The sequence below is a fragment of the Pan paniscus genome, chromosome 12, assembly GCF_029289425.2.
Source record: "Pan paniscus chromosome 12, NHGRI_mPanPan1-v2.0_pri, whole genome shotgun sequence".
In the NCBI taxonomy this organism is placed as follows: Eukaryota; Metazoa; Chordata; class Mammalia; order Primates; family Hominidae; genus Pan; species Pan paniscus.
The window spans coordinates 49,781,901-49,794,807 of NC_073261.2; the positions used below are offsets into that span (position 1 = coordinate 49,781,901).

Sequence of the window (12,907 nt, forward strand, 5' to 3'; positions counted from 1 at the left end):
ACAAATACAGAACAAAACTTTTAAATATGATATTTATAAATAGTATCAGGCAGGCTTTATCTTAAGAATGAAATAATAGTTTAACATGAGTCATTATGCTGAAGATTAAATTTTTGAAAAGATTATCTTAATAGATGTTTAAAAAATGATCACTTTAATACCTGTTGATTTGAGAGAAAATAAATTTCAAAAGATTTAGTATGCTAAATATAGAAGGACAATTGTTGAAACATGTGTAAGATGTTTATAAGACCGAGAACAACTCATATATATCATTTTCTGTTAAACTCAGGAAAAAGAAGACACAGATGTCCACTTTGATTACTTACATTCAGAATCTCATAGATAAAAATCTGTTTAAGTGATAAAATACATTAATCTTAGAAAGAAAAAGGCAAAATTTCAACTTAACTCAAATACCCCAACTCTGTGAAGCTTACCTTCTTTTAAGCATATGGTAGACAAAATGTTGTGAGGTCGAGGGTCCTGATGTATCATTGCATAATTGTTATGATCCGGTTGCTGGAGTGGAGGGAGACAGAAAAGGAAAATGAGATACAAGACAGAGGCAAATAGGAGATACACATCTGTGTACATCATTAAATAGAATGTCAGATAATCTATATATAGAAATCTACACATCTATACACAGAAATTGCTGAGCTACAGAAGTGGGGAAGAAGAAGATAAGAAATACAAAGAAGCAAATAGTCAAAAAGAGAAACAGATAAACAGAGATGGGAGAGGTATGAACAGAAGGAGATGACCATTATTTTGACATATTTTAAGAATATATGTAGTAATCAAAATATTTTCCTCTCTGGAAGCTTGTGAAAAAAGCACTTGAGTTCCAATCCCACTCCATCATCCTCTTCCCCACTAAGATAAGTTTAAACTGAGAATTTGTTGTCTTTAATTTTCTAGTTCTTTTTCTTCCATTTTACAGATGTGTAACTGGGGCTAAATTCTGGTAGTGAGACCATTATAGTTCTTTCAGATTAAAAGAATATACATCTCCCTCATCAGTCTCTTGTTTTGCATCCATAAGTAGACACTGATTCCTTGCATTTGCTTGATTTTGCTAGCTTGGTTTACTACTAGCATTCTTGGTATTTGTGCCTGCTTATCCTTGCATTTGAGACGTCTCAGGCTTTGTGATTTTCTTTGTACTATTTACCTGACTTTCATTCTTGGATGAATGATTCTGAAAACGTCAGAGAGCCTTCCTCAGCTCTGGTTTCCTCATCCATAAAATGAGAATTATAATAAGGCTTGCTTTACAGTTTTATCAGTCACTTAAGATAATGTTTTATAAAATGCTAAACAAATATTAGTTATTTTTAGCATGTTGGGATGTCTTAGTATACTCTGCTCTGCTACCAGGCACAATCACTGAGCTACTATCCATAATTTACCACCAACAATTCAATACAGCTTTCAAGTTTTAGCTGAATAGATTCTAAATTAAATTATAAAAAAAGGAGAAAAATAAAACAACTGACTGATATCACACAATTACTCAACTTTCAATACAAGTCTGGATCTCATATAAAAACAAATATGTTGTCACTTCAACTCTAGAACTCTAGTCTACATTAATATATGTGCAGGTTGCTAGGAAGTGAATATAACACATTACCAAATGTTATCTATATAGTCCATGAACATAATTTCTGCATTTCTAACTAAAATAGGAAAAAAGATCATGGTTTCATTTAAACTGCTGATGAATCTAACCTTGGATATACCACAGAAGCTAGAAAGAGATTGATGGAACCCAGAACATAAGTCACAACTCTGACAGACCTTTGAGGAGCATGAATTTGGTAGCATCCTCTTAAGAGAAGAAAATGGGGACGCAAGGTGGAGCAAGGCCAAGAGCCAAATGAGAGAATAGGCTGCAGAAGAGGTTTCTGATATGCTCATATCTTTCCTCCAATGCAGTTTGGGTATATCCCTGCTTTCTTGGGTCCTGTCTGGCAGGAAAACACCAATGCCAACTGAAAAAAAAAAAAAAAGGAATTGACAGCATAAACTAGTGCTGTCTAACTGAGGGAGAACAAGGCAGACTGCTTGTAAGTGATCTTTCCATCCCTTAGCGCAACCCCAGAGGCCTAAAAGTGCTGTCATAAAAGGAGCACTTGGAAAATAGGAGGGCCTAGAGTGCAAGCAATACTGTTCCCTAATAAATAAGTTCATATGATGGGAATGAAGTTGAGACCATGTGGGAGCACCAGAGATTTTTGTCCCTGATGTCTTGCCCCAAAGACTCTCTCATCTTAACTTGCCAGGCATAGTGCAGACCATAGCTTTTGCCATTTCTCTATGTACACGATAAAGCTAAAAAAAAAAAAAAAAAAAAAAAATTCACAGATATCCCAAGGGAATAAGAAACAACAGGAAGATATAACAAAGCATGTGAGAACTTGAGATCCATGACAGAAAATGAAAGAATGAACAACCTGTCAGAAAAAAACTAACAGTGGATCACATGAAGTTTGAACTTACACCAAGCACAGTAGTATATTTTCACAGATAAGAGATAGACTTGGTAGCAGACATACAAGCTGTATAAAGAAGAACCAATTGGAGACACTGGTGTGACCAATATAAAATATTAAAGAACTAAAATATAATAAAGAAAAAAATTAGACCACAAAGCAAGGCTTTACAAATTTAAGATAAGCCAGGCATGGTGGCTCACGCCTGTAACCCCAATGCTTTAGGAGGCCAAGGTGGGCGGATCATCTGAGGTCAGGAGTTTGAGACAAGTTTGGCCAACATGGTGAAACCCTGTCTCTACTGAAAATACAAAAAAATTAGCCAGGTGACAGGCCCCTGTAATCCCAGCTACTTGGGAGGCTAAGGCAGGAGAATCACTTGTACCTGGGAGGTGGAGGTTGCAGTGAGCTGAGATCTCACCACTGCACTCTAGCCTGGGTGACAGAGAGTGAGACTCTGTCTCAAGAAATAAATAAATAGGCTGGGTGTGGTGGCTCACGCCTGTAATCCCAGCAATTTGGGAGGCCAAGGTGGGCAGATCGCGAGGTCAAGAGATTGAGACAATCTTGGCCAACATGGTCAAACCTCATCCCTACTAAAAATACAAAATTATCTGGGTGTGGTGGCACACGCCTATAGGCCCAGCTACTCAGGAGGTTGAGGCAGGAGAATCACTTGAACCCGGGAGGCAGAGGTTGCAGTGAGCCAAGATCGTGCCACTGGATCCCAGCCTGGTGACACAGTGAGACTCTGTCTCAAAAAAAATTAATAAATAAAATAAGATTGAAGTAATATCAAGTAACCTTCCTGACCACAATGATAAGAAACTAGAAATCAGTAACAGGAGAAAAACTGAAAAATTCACAAGTATGTGGAAATTAGCACGCTCTTGAGCAAACAACAGATAAATAAAGAAAACAAAGGGAAATTTTAAGATGTATTGAGAAAATGAAAACGAAAGAACACACAGCATACCAACACCTGTGGGACGCAGCACAAGCAGTTCAAAGACAGAAGTTTATAATGGTAAATGCCTACACTTAGAAAAAGAATCTCAAACAATCTAACTTTATACCTCAAGGAACTAGAAAAATAAGAACAAAACTGAGCCCAAAGTTAGCAGAAGGAAGAAAATAACAACGATTACACAGAAATAAAGAAAGACTAGATGGACAATAGAAAAGATCAATGAAACTGAGGTTTCTTTTGAAAAAATGAACAAAAGTAATCAAGTTTTATCTAGGCTAACCAAGAGAAAAAGAGAGAGGAGTCATTGCCATTTCTCCATGTATACGATAAAGCTAAAAATCAATGTTATCCCAAGGATATAATTTTATCACTGATATCCCAACGATATAATTTTATTTATAAAATTATAAATAAAAGTGGAGTCATTACAACTGATACCACAGAAATACAATGAGAGGATGGTAGGAGACTACTGTGAACAACTGTATGCCAATAAATCACATAACCTAGAAGAAAATGTACAAAATTCTAGAAATATACAACCGGAGTAGATATAAACCTATGCATATACAAGGCTGACCCATGAAGACAGAAAATCTGAACAAACCAATAATGAATAAGGAGACTGAAACAATAATCAAAAATCTCTTAACAAAGAAAAGCCCAGGATCAGATGGCTTTGCAGGTGAATTCTACCAAATATTTAAAGAAGAATTAACACCAATATTTTTTCAAACTCTTCCAAAAAAAAAAAAAAACAAAAAACAAAAAACAGAAGAAGAGGAAGAGAACAATTCCAAACTTCTTTTATGAGGGCAATAAGCCAGACAAGAACACTACAAGAAAAGACAACTACAGGCCAATAGCCCTGATGAACATAGATGCAAAAATCCAAAAATCCTCAACAAAATACTAGCAAAACAAATTCAACAGCTTATTAAAGGGATCATTCACTATGATCAAGTGGGATTTATTCCTGGAATACAAGGATGTGTCAACATACCCAAATCTATAAATGTGATACCAAATTAAGAGAATAAAGGACAAAACACATATGATCATCTCAGTAGATGCAGAAAAAACATTTGACAAAATTCAACACGCTTTCATGAAAAATTCTCAACGAATTAGGGAATGCACCTCAACATAATAAAGACCATACATGAAAAGCCCACAGTAACATTATCCTCAATTTTGAAAAATTGAAAGCTATGCCTCTAAGATCTGGAAAAGGCGACGGTTCCCACTCTCCCCACTTTTATTCAACATAGGATTGAAAGTTCTATACAGAGATTGGTATAATTAATATTGTACAAATGTCCACACTGCACAAAACAATCTATAGGTTCAATGACAATTTTATCAAAATTCCAATGATAATTTTTACAGAAATAGAGAAAACAATCCTAACGTGTATGGAATGACAAAAGACACAATCTTAAGAAATATGAACAAACTAGAGGCATTACACATCCTGATTTAAAAGTGTATTACAAAGCTGTAGTAATCAAAACCCTATGGTATTGCCATAAAAACAGACACATTAAGCCAATGCAACAGAATATCGAGTCTAGAAATAAACCTACACACGTACAGCCAACTAATTTTTGGCAAGGTTGACAAGAATACACAGTGAGGAAAAGATAGTCTCTTTAATAAATGGTGCTGGAGAAACTGAATATCCATATGCAGAAGAATGAAAGTGTGCCCTTATCTTAAACCGTACACAAAAATTAACTCAACATGGATAAAAGACTTAAAAATAAGGCCTGAAACAAACAAACAAAAATCCTGAAAGAAAACATAGGAGAAAATCTCCTTGACATGGGTCTTGGTAGTGATGATTTTGGATATAACACCAAAATCACAGGCAAAAATAACATAAAAAAGCAAAGCAAAACAAACAAATACACAAAAACAAGTGAGGCTACATCAAACTAAAAAGTTTTTACACAGAAAAAAAAAACAGTCAATAAAATGGAAAGGCTATCTATAAAATGGGAGAAAATATTTGCAAAGCATATATCTGTTAAAGGGTTAAATCCAAAATATATAGGCATCTCATAAAACTCAACAGCACACAAAACCAAGTAACCCAAATAAAAAGTAGGCAAAGAACCTCATGAGACATTTTTCCATAGACGACTTAAAAATGGCCAACAGGTATACTAAAAGGTATTCAGTATCACTAATCATCAGGGAAATGCAAATCAAAACCACAAGATATCACATCACACCTTTTAGTATGGCTATATCAAAAAGACCAGAGATAACAAGTATGGGTGAAATTGTAGAGAGAAAACAAACCATTATGGAAAACAGTAGGCAGTTTTCTTTAAAAAGTGAAAACTGAACCATGTGGTACAACAATCCTACTAAGTAGTATAAATCCAAAGAAGTGAAATGAATATCTTAAAGGTATATCTGTACTCCCACGATCATTTTGCCATTTACTTACAATACCCAAGATATAGAAACTATGTTAAGTGTTTTTTGACAGATGAACAGAGAAGGAAATATTTGAAACAACATCTAAATAATGTTTTCATTTAAAAAATATGAAAAATGCCTATATAAAACAGAACGGTAAGAGAACACATTTGTATACACTATTATAATATTTGAGATCATTCAATAGAGAGACCATCTTAAAAGCTGCAAGAAAGAATAGTGTAGACAGCCTTAGAAACTACAAGTATTAGATTAAAAATTAGGTTTCTCAACAGCTACACTGCATACCAGAAGGCAATGCAATAATATTTATGTGTTGACAGAAGAGAAATTTGAACGTTTTTAATCCAGTAAAACTATAATTTAAATATGAGGGCAAAATATTATTCTCAGGCATATGAGACTTTATAAAATTTACTATGCAAACTTTTCGTTGAAAACACTCTTGGAGGAAGTACTCAAACAGAAATAGAAACCAGATCCAGGAAGAAACAAGATATAGACGATCACACTGAATAAATAAGTCTACAAATCTTCTTGTGGTTTATATAAACAATGTCCCCGAACTAGGAAAACAGCAGAAAAAAGTAGTTTTGGTGAGGTTGGGATTTCAGTATGTAGAGAAAAAGGTGAGAAATAAATGGATATTGATGAAAGAAATGGATATTGTGTATATATGTGTGTGTATACATATACATATGTGTATATGTATGTGCATCTGTATGTGTATATATATACATACATATGTATATACACACAGTTAACCCTTAAACAACACAAGGGTTGGGGTGTTGATCCCCCACACAGTTGAAAATCTACATATAAATTTGACTCCCCTAAAACTTAACTATTATTAGCTTAATGTTGAATGGAGGCCTCACCAGTAACATAAACGGCCAAGTTATACATAAATAGACTAAGATCTACATAAATTTTAAAGGATTAATGACATATCTTTTTCTTATTTTTTGATATTTTAGGCAATACAGCACATCTATGAGTTTTTTCAAATTTTCATAAATCTCCAAAACTTATTCCAATATATTTATTGAAAACATCTGCATATAAGTGGACCTATGCAGTTCGAAACTGTGTTGTTTAATGGTCAACTGTAGACTAAAGAAAAATATATTTACCATAATGCAGTGATATTAGAAATTAACAAATTAAAAGACAAATATTTTATAGCTAAAAAGTTCCACATGTTAAAATATATATATTAAGTAATTCTTCATTGAAGAGGAAATATTTAGTGAAATAATCCATAAAATGAAAGTAATTTAAGAAGTCTGATATACAGCTGAAACTGAGAAAAATATTTGTGCAACTTAAGCTGTAAGATGAGCAAAAAAGTAAATGCAAAGTAGCAAGAAAGAATTTACTACAACAGATTAAATATTTAATGAATATACAGATTAGAAGAAAATATAACTATTATATAATTACGATAATAAGTATAGTATACAGGATATAATATGATATGATAATCTTGATATATCATGGTAACAAAGATAATATAAACAGCAATGAATTTGAAACCTTAGAAGAGATGCATTATTGGAAAAATATAAAATGCTAAAATTGATAAAAGAAAAAACATAAAAAATAAATGAATATTGAACAAATAAAAATAATCAAAGACACTCTTCCTTACTTCACTCCCTACCATTTCAGAGACAGATAGTTCTATAGATAAATGCTATTTTAACATGTCCTTTCAAGGAACATATAATATATATTGTTAAAGATAGTAAAAAAATGAAAATTAGCTGCTCCTTTCATTTGTCAAATTAACAGACTGGTATTACAGTAGCAGAAAATAAAATTACATGCTTTGCTATTTATAGGTGAATGTGAAACCTGGAAAGCTAGAAATGTGAAGGGGGTTCCTTGAGCAGTGCTGGAACCAAGACTAGCTACATAACTTACAGGGCTGAGTGCAAAATGAAAATGCGTGAGCCCTTGTTCAAAATCATTAAGAATTTCAAGATGGCGATAGCAGAGCATTAAGCAAGCATGGGGCCCTTTTATGCATGAGGCTCTGTGCAACTATGACTTCACAGGTCTCCAGCCCATGAAGCTGGCCCTGGCTGAGCCACTGAGACTGGGTTGTGGGATATTTAGGGGGAGTTCATACCTTGGAAGAGGGACTGCCTAGCAGGCACTGGTGTCATAGTTAAAGACTCTGTTGAAAGAGAGACCAGAGGAGAATCATCTGGCTTTTTCCTCTCCTCCTTTCTTCCATTCTCCCATCAGTGCCTCCTATCTACCCAGCCTAACTGGATGCCCAAGAGTATTATAGCATGGGAATGTCATTCATGGAAGGTTAGTCCCCTGTATTAAGAAACAGACCAGTGGAAGAGGAGGAGGAAAAGCAGACCAGTTGGATATCAGAGTTGAGTGAAATACAGTCTCTACAACAGAGAGAAGCAAAGCAGATAGGGGATAGGGGCAGAAATAAAAAATAATAAAAAAAACCTTATCCAGACTGTGGCTACTGTCAAGCCTCTGAGCCCAAGCCAAGCAAACGCATCCCCTGTGACTTGCACATATAAGCCCAGATGGCCTGAAGTAAGTGAAGAATCACAAAAGAAGTGAATATTCCCTGCCCCACCTTAACTGATGACATTCCACCACAAAAGAAGTGTAAATGGCCAGTCCTTGCCTTACGTGATGACATTACCTTGTGAAAGTCCTTTTCCTAGCTCATCCTGGCTCAAAAAGCACCCCCACTGAGCACCTTGCGACCCCCACTCCTGCCTGCCAGAGAACAAACCCGCTCTGACTGCAATTTTCCTTTACCTACCCAAATCCTATAAAACGGCCCCACCCTTATCTCCCTTCGCTGACTCTTTTCAGACTCAGCCCACCTGCACCCAGGTGAAATAAACAGCTTTATTGCTCACACAAAGCCTGTTGGGTGGTCTCTTCACACGGACGCGCATGAAATTTGGTGCTGTGACTCGGCTCGGGGGACCTCCCTTGGGAGATCAATCCCCCGTCCTCCTGTTCTTTGCTCCGTGAGAAAGATCCACCTACGACCTCAGGTCCTCAGACCGACCAGCCCAAGAAACATCTCATCAATCTCAAATCCGGTAAGCGGCGTCTTTTTACTCTCTTCTCCAACCTCCCTCACTATCCCTCAACCTCTTTCTCCTTTCAATCTTGGTGCCACACTTCAATCTCTCCCTTCTCTTAATTTCAATTCCTTTCATTTTCTGATAGAGACAAAGGAGACACGTTTTATCCGTGGACCCAAAACTCCGGCGCCGGTCACGGACTGGGAAGGCAGTCTTCCCTTGGTGTTTAATCATTGCAGGGACGCCTCTGATTTTCACCCATGTTTCAAAGGTGTCAGACCACACAGGGACGCCTGCCTTGGTCCTTCACCCTTAGCGGCAAGTCCCGCTTTTCTGGGGAAGAGGCAAGTACCCCTCAACCCCTTCTCTCCTTGTCTCTACCCCTTCTCTGCTTTTCTGGGGCAGGGGCAAGTACCCCTCAACCCCTTCTCCTTCACCCTTAGCGGCAATTCCCACTTTTCTGGAGCAGGGGCAAGTACCCCTCAACCCCTTCTCCTTCACCCTTAGCGGCAAGTCCCGCTTTTCTACGGGGCAAGAACCCCCAATCCCTTATTTCCATGCCTCAACATCTGTGCCCCAATCCCTTATTTCCGTGCCCCAACCTCGCATCTCTGTGCCCCAATCCCTTATTTCTGTGCCCCAACCTCTTATATCTCTGCACCCCAATCCCTTCCATGCCCCGACCTCTTATTTCTGCACCCCACCCCTTATTTCCATGCCCCAACCTCTTATCTCTGCACCCCAACCCCTTTTCCCACTTTTCTGGAAGGTAAGAATGCCCGAACCCCTTCCCTCTGTTTCTCTACTCTCTCTTTTCTCTAGGCTTGCTTCCTTCACTATGGGCAACCTTCCACCCTCCATTCCTCCTTCTACTCCCTTGGCCTGTGTTCTCAAAAACTTAAAACCTCTTCAACTCACACCTGACCTAAAACCTAAACGCCTTATTTTCTTCTGCAATGCCGCTTGACCCCCAATACAAACTCGACAGTAGTTCCAAATAGCCAGAAAATGGCACTTTGAATTTTTCCATCCTGCAAGATCTAAATAATTCTTGTCATAAAATAGGCAAACGGTCTGAGGTGCCTGATGTCCAGGCATTCTTTTACACAACAGTCCTTTCCTAGTCTCTGTGCCCAGTGCAACTCATCCCAAATCTTCCTTCTTTCCCTTCCGCCTGTCCCCTCAGTACCAACCCCAAGTGTCGCTGAGTCTTTCTAATCTTCCTTTTCTACAGACCCATCTGACCTCTCCCTTCCTCCCCAGGCTGCTCCTCGCCAGGCCGAGCTAGGTCCCAATTCTTCCTCAGCCTCTGCTCCTCCACCCTATAATCTTTTTATCACCTCCCCTCCTCACACCTGGTCCGGCTTACAGTTTCGTTCCGTGACTAGCCCTCCCCCTCCTGCCCAGCAATTTACTCTTAAAAAGGTGGCTGGAGCTAAAGGCATAGTCAAGGTTAATGCTCCTTTCTCTTTATCCCAAATCAGATAGCGTTTAGGCTTTTACATCAAATATAAAAATCCAGCCCAGTTCATGACTTGTTTGGCAGCAACCCTGAGACACTTTACAGCCCTAGACCCTAAAAGGTCAAAAGGCTGTCTTATTCTCAAAATACATTTTATTACCCAATCTGCTCCCGACATTAAATAAAACTCCAAAAATTAAATTCCAGCCCTCAAACCCCACAACAGGATTTAATTAACCTCACCTTCAAGGTGTACAATAATAGAAAAAAGTTGCAATTCCTTGCCTCCACTGTGAGACAAACCCCAGCCACATCTCCAGCACACAAGAACTTCCAAACGCCTGAAGTGCAGTGGCCAGGCGTTCCTCCAGAACCTCCTCCCACAGGAGCTTGATACGCGTGCCGGAAATCTGGCCACTGGGCCAAGGAATGCCCGCAGCCTGGGATTCCTCCTAAGCTGCGTCCCATCTGTGTGGGACCCCACTGAAAATCAGACTGTTCAACTCACCTGGCAGCCACTCCCAGAGCCCCTGGAACTCTGGCCCAAGGCTCTCTGACTGACTCCTTCCCAGATCTTCTCGGCTTAGCGGCTGAAGACTGACACTGCTCAATCGCCTCGGAAGCCCCCTAGACCATCACAGACCCCGAGCTTTGGGTAAGTCTCACAGTGGACAGTAAGCCCGTCCCCTTCTTAATCAATACAGAGGCTACCCACTCCACATTACCTTCTTTTCAAGGGCCCATTTCGCTTGCCTCCATAACTGTTGTGGGTATTGACGGCCAGGCTTCTAAACCTCTTAAAACTCCCCAACTCTGGTGCCAACTTAGACAATACTCCTTTAAGCACTCCTTTGTAGTTATCCCCACCTGCCCAGTTCCCTTATTAGGCTGAGACACTTTAACTAAATTATCTGCTTCCCTGACTATTCCTGGACTACAGCTATATCTCATTGCTGCCCTTCTTCCCAATCCAAAGCCTCCTTTGCATCCTCCTCTTGTATCCCCCACTTTAACCCACAAGTATAAGATACCTCTACTCCCTCCTTGGGGACCGATCATGCACCCCTTACCATCTCATTAAAACCTAATCACCCTTACCCCACTCAATGCCAATATTCCATCCTGCAGCATGCTTTAAAAAGATTAAAGCCTGTTATCACTCGCCTGCTACAGCATGGCCTTTTAAAGCCTATAAACTCTCCTTACAATTCCCCCATTTTACCTGTCCTAAAACCAGACAAGCCTTGCAAGTTAGTTCAGGATCTGCGCCTTATCAATCAAATTGTTTTTCCTATCCACCCCGTGGTGCCAAACCTATATACTCTCCTATCCTCAATACCTGCCTCTACAACCCATTATTCTGTTCTAGATCTCAAACATGCTTTCTTTACTATTCCTTTGCACCATTAATCCCAGCCTCTCTTCACTTTCACGTGGACTGACCCTGACACCCATCAAGCTCAGCAAATTACCTAGGCTGTACTGCCGCAAAACTTCACAGACAGCCCCCATTACTTCAATCAAGCCCAAATTTCTTCCTCATCTGTTACCTATCTTGGCATAATTCTCATAAAAACACACGTGCTCTCCCTGCCAATCATGTCTGACTGATCTCTCAAACCCCAACCCCTTCTACAAAACAAGAACTCCTTTCCTTCCTGGGCATGGTTGGATACTTTCGCCTTTGGATACCTGGTTTTGCCATCCTAACACAACCATTATATGAGCTCACAAAAGGAAACCTAGCTGACCCCATAGATCCTAAATCCTTTCCCCACTCCTCTTTCCATTCCTTGAAGACAGCTTTAGAAATTGCCCCCACTCTAGCTCTCCCTGACTCATCCCAACCCTTTTCATTACACACAGCTGAAGTGCAGGGCTGTGCAGTCGGAATTCTTACGTAAGGACCAGGATCGCGTCCTGTAGCCTTTTTGTCCAAACAACTTGACCTTACTGTTTTAGGCTGGCCATCATGTCTCCGCGCAGCCGCTGCTGCTGCCCTAATAATTTTAGAGGCCCTCAAAATCACAAACTGTGCTCAACTCACTCTCTACAGTTCTCATAACTTCCAAAATCTATTTTCTTCCTCATACCTGACGCATATACCTGCTGCTCCCTGGCTCCTTCAGCTGTACTCACTCTTTGTTAAGTCCCATAATTACCGTTGTTCCTGGCCCAGACTTCAATCCGGCCTCCCACATTATTCCTGATACCACACCTGACCCCCAGGACTGTATCTCTGTGATCCACCTGACATTCACCCCATTTCCCCAAATTTCCTTCTTTCCTGTTCCTCACCCCGATCACACTTGATTTATTGATGGTGGTTCCACCAGGCCTAATCGCCACACACCAGCAAAGGCAGGTTATGCTATAGTACAAGCCACTAGCCTGTCTCTTAGAACCTCTCATTTTCTTTCCATCGTGGAAATCTATCCTCAAG

At 39.2% G+C, this 12,907-nt stretch overlaps 1 long non-coding RNA gene across 1 annotated transcript in view; it reads right to left on the minus strand.

Annotated features, from left to right (window-relative positions):
- Nucleotides 1-12,907, minus strand: part of LOC134728611 (uncharacterized) — a 551,913-nt gene that overhangs the window by 136,550 nt on the left and 402,456 nt on the right. The window contains exon 6 of the long non-coding RNA XR_010109198.1: nucleotides 441-522. This is a non-coding gene — a long non-coding RNA (uncharacterized LOC134728611). The remainder of the gene's footprint in view (nucleotides 1-440; nucleotides 523-12,907) is intronic.